The 4594-nt window shown below is 49.2% G+C and overlaps 1 pseudogene; it reads right to left on the reverse strand.

The window, feature by feature from the left end:
- Positions 1–1220: 1220 nt before the first annotated feature.
- LOC130290585 (heat shock 70 kDa protein-like) lies at positions 1221–3842 on the reverse strand (annotated as a pseudogene).
- Between the last annotated feature and the right edge of the window lie 752 nt (positions 3843–4594).

Below are 4594 nucleotides of genomic sequence, written 5' to 3' on the forward strand. Positions count from 1 at the left end.
TTAAAGGGGTACTCCAGTGAAAAACTTTTTTTAAATCAACTGGTGCCAGAAAGTTAAACAGATTTGTAAATTAATAAACGTGGAAATGCAGGAAAAGGAGAGGGCACACAAAAGGGTTACTTCACCTGTAGTAGAGATACAGTGTATTATCAGCGGCCTATAACAACGTCTCCTGCGGGGTGCACATACGAAATGCATGAAGTATCAATATATGCAATAAAGAAAGCACATACGTGCTCTCACCGCTCGGCAGAGACAGCTCGGTGTGGGAGTCCAGTTCACGGAAAGCTTGGTCTCAGCCTTGGCGCAGGTAAATGGGCACTCGCCTCCGAGTGCCCATTCACCTGCACCGATGCTGAGACCCAGCTTTCCGTGAACCGGACTCCCACACCGAGCTGTCTCCGCTGACCGGTGAGTGCATGTACGTGCTTTCTTTATTGCATAGATTTGTAAATTACTTTACTATTAAAAAGTCTTAATGCTTCCAGTACGTATTAGCTGCTGAATACTGCAGAGGACATTCTTTTCTTTTTGGATTTATTTTCTGTCTGTCCACAGTGCTCTCTGCTGACACCTCTGTCCATTTCAGTAACTGTCCAGAGCAGGAGAAAATCCCCATAGCAAACATATGCTGCTTTGGACAGTTACTGAAATGGACAGAGGTGTCAGCAGAGAGCACTATGGACAGACAGAAAAAAAAATCCAAAAAGAAAAGACTTTCCTCTGTAGTATTCAGCAGCTAATAGCTGGAAGGATTAAGATTTTTTTAATAGAAGTAATTTACAAATCTAAAGCCACTAGAGGGGGAGAGAGCACACCGTGCAGCTAGACATGCAGATATACGATACCGCTGGTGTAAACTGGCAGCCTCCTGACCCGATAAGTAACAACGCAGCACCTGCGGGGTGCACACACAAGATGAAGTATCAAACAATACAATACAAAGAGGTAGCGTGCACTCACCGCGGGTAAACAGCTGCAGGCCCGAGGTCCGGGATCACCACGGCATAGACAGAGACAGTAAGGGGCGCTCAGAGGCTACGCCGGCTGTTTCGGACGTAGGAACGTCCTTCTTCCGGCCTCCATTTACAAATCTGTTTAACTTTTTGGCACCTACTGATTTTAAAAAAAGTTTTCCACCAGAGTACAGCTTTAATCTGAAGACTATGCTATGCATTTATGATAAATACCAAAACCAAGACAAATAACTGTTGCAGAAACATCTCAAAATAAATTTATTAATGCCTTTAACTAATAACACAAAGTCACTAATAAAGAGTGACAAAAAACTGAAGACAAAACATCTCCATAAATAACAGAACACAAATGTGAAAATAAAATATTTATCTCGGCTTTCCTCCAGGAAAAACACTTTGGCACTGTCCTTTGTGACAAGAGAAACACTTTGGTAATGTCCTTTGTGACAAGAGAAACATTTTGGTAATGTCCTTTTAGATCAGTAACTTTTACAGAACATACAACAAAAAAGGAATTGTCAAAAGTCTCTTATAATGAGAAAAAAAGAAAAACAGTTCAACATTCTTAATCCACCTCCTCAATGGTGGGCCCAGAACTGCCACCTTGTCTGGCCTGTCCACCACAGCTATCACCGGGCATACCTCCTGGCATTCCCCCTGGCATACCTCCCTGGTACAGCTTGGTGATGATGGGTTGGCACACCTTCTCCAGCTCCTTCTGCTTATGGGTATACTCCTCTTTCTCAGCCAGTTGGTTGCTCTCCAGCCAGGTGATGGTTTCCTTACACTTGTCGGAGATGATCCTCTTGTCTTCATCACTAACCTTCCCCTTCATGTTCTCGTCTTCCACCATACTCTTAATGCTGAAGGTATAGGACTCCAGGGCGTTTTTGGCAGCAACTTTCTCTCTCTGTGCATCATCATCTGCTTTGTACTTTTCTGCATCTTGCACCATCTTTTCGATCTCCTCTTTGCTCAGTCGGCCTTTGTCGTTGGTTATTGTGATCTTGTTCTGTTTGCCTGAGCTCTTGTCCACAGCAGACACATTGAGGATACCATTGGCATCTATATCAAAGGTCACCTCAATTTGGGGAACAATTCGGGGAGCAGGGGGGATTCCACTAAGGTCAAATTTACCCAACAGATTATTGTCCTTGGTCATGGCTCTCTCACCCTCATACGCCTGAATGAGGACACCTGGCTGGTTGTCGGAGTATGTGCTGAATACTTGGGTCTGTTTGGTGGGGATGGTGGTGTTGCGTTTGATGAGGACGGTCATGACACCTCCAGCTGTCTCCAGACCCAAAGACAAAGGAGCCACATCTAGTAGGAGAAGGTCCTGCACATTCTCAGACTTGTCTCCCATTAGGATGGCGGCCTGGACTGCAGCCCCAAAGGCCACAGCTTCATCTGGATTGATGCTCTTGTTCAGTTCTCGGCCATTGAAGAAGTCCTGCAGCAGCTTCTGCACCTTGGGGATACGTGTGGAGCCCCCCACTAGGACAATTTCATGGATCTGTGACTTGTCTAGCTTGGCATCTCGCAGGGCTTTCTCCACAGGCTCCAGGGTACCACGGAAGAGGTCAGAACACAGCTCCTCAAAGCGGGCTCTAGTGATGGAGGTGTAGAAGTCAATGCCCTCATACAAGGAGTCGATCTAGATGCTTGCCTGGGTGCTGGAGGACAGGGTGCGCTTGGCTCTCTCGCAGGCCGTCCTCAGTCTCCTCAGGGCCCGCTTGTTTTGGGTAATGTCCTTCTTATGTTTGCGTTTGAATTCTTCCACAAAGTGATTAACCATTCTGTTATCAAAGTCCTCTCCACCCAGATGAGTGTCACCCGCTGTGGCCTTCACCTCAAAGATGCCATCATCGATGGTGAGGATGGAGACATCAAAGGTCCCACCTCCCAGGTCGAAGATGAGTACGTTGTGCTCCCCGTGGGATCCCTTGTCCAGGCCATATGCGATGGCGGCTGCTGTAGGCTCATTGATGATCCTCAGCACGTTGAGTCCAGCGATGACCCCGGCGTCTTTGGTGGCCTGTCGCTGGGAGTCGTTGAAGTAGGCTGGCACGGTGATGACGGCATTGGTGACGGGATGGCCCAGGTAAGCCTCTGCGATCTCCTTCATCTTCAGCAGCACCATAGAGGAGATCTCCTCAGGGGAGAAAGTCTTCTGCTCTCCTTTATACTCCACCTTCACCTTGGGCTTTCCCCCATCGCTCACCACCTGGAAGGGCCAGTGCTTCATGTCACTCTGCACAACGGGGTCATCAAACTTCCTGCCAATCAGCCTCTTGGCATCAAAGACGGTGTTCTGGGGGTTGAGGGCCACCTGGTTTTTGGCGGCGTCTCCGATCAGTCTCTCGGTGTCGGTGAAGGCCACGTAGCTGGGGGTGGTGCGGTTTCCCTGGTCGTTGGCGATGATCTCCACCTTGCCGTGCTGGAAGACCCCCACACAGGAGTAGGTGGTGCCCAGGTCAATGCCAATGGCCACTCCTTTAGATGCCATCTTCTCTCAGGATAAGTGTGCTGGAAGTGATCGGGGAATGAGTGCAGTGATCGGGAATGAGTGCAGTGATCGGGAATGAGTGCAGTGATCGGGAATGAGTGCAGTGATCGGGAATGAGTGCAGTGATCGGCTTCTCGGTGATCGGCTCAGCCGTGTGGAGCTTCTCCTGAAGTTGCTCTTTGCAGCTCGTGTGTCAGATAGCGAGTGTTATCAGTGACTGCTCCTCCGCACTGCACGGTCTCTATATATCTGTGTACAGTGCAGACACCTCACCGGCCTCCTAACCAATCACAGCGCCCTCCTCACCACGCTCCCTGCATCGCCTAGCAACATCCCGAACATTCCCGAGTGTTCCCTACAGAACCAGCCAATCACTGACGAGTATTACACCTAAAGGGCGGGAATATTCGCGAGTGTCCTAGCGAGCCGTCAGATTCCTCCAATCAGCGGCGGCGGCGGCTGTCAGTGACGTCACGGGTGTGAGAGAAATTTCGGGACAATTCCAGGCAGAGCTGTCAGTCAGAGAACTGCTCAGCCAATTAGCGCGGGATAGGGGCGGGGCGTGTGAGAGAGTTCGGGAAGAGTCTGGAGGATGCTGGGGACAGTTTCTCTGATAGGAGTAGTAGTTATCAACTTCTCAGTTCTCGTGAATGAGACGTTTAGGAGACAGCGACATGAAAACTGTAAGTGATGTCAGTAGGGGGCGCTGTGGTATAATAGTGATGTCAGTAGGGGGCGCTGTGGGTATAATAGTGATGTCAGTAGGGGGCGCTGTGGTATAATAGTGATGTCAGTAGGGGGCGCTGTGGTATAATAGTGATGTCAGTAGGGGGCGCTGTGGTATAATAGTGATGTCAGTAGGGGGCGCTGTGGTATAATAGTGATGTCAGTAGGGGGCGCTGTGGTATAATAGTGATGTCAGTAGGGGGCGCTGTGGTATAATAGTGATGTCAGTAGGGGGTGCTGTGGTATAATAGTGATGTCAGTAGGGGGCGCTGTGGTATAATAGTGATGTCAGTAGGGGGCGCTGTGGTATAATAGTGATGTCAGTAGGGGGCGCTGTGGTATATTAGTGATGTCAGTAGGGGGCGCTGTGGTATAATAGTGA

The sequence above is a fragment of the Hyla sarda genome, chromosome 9 (genome assembly GCF_029499605.1).
Source record: "Hyla sarda isolate aHylSar1 chromosome 9, aHylSar1.hap1, whole genome shotgun sequence".
Classification (NCBI taxonomy): Eukaryota; Metazoa; Chordata; class Amphibia; order Anura; family Hylidae; genus Hyla; species Hyla sarda.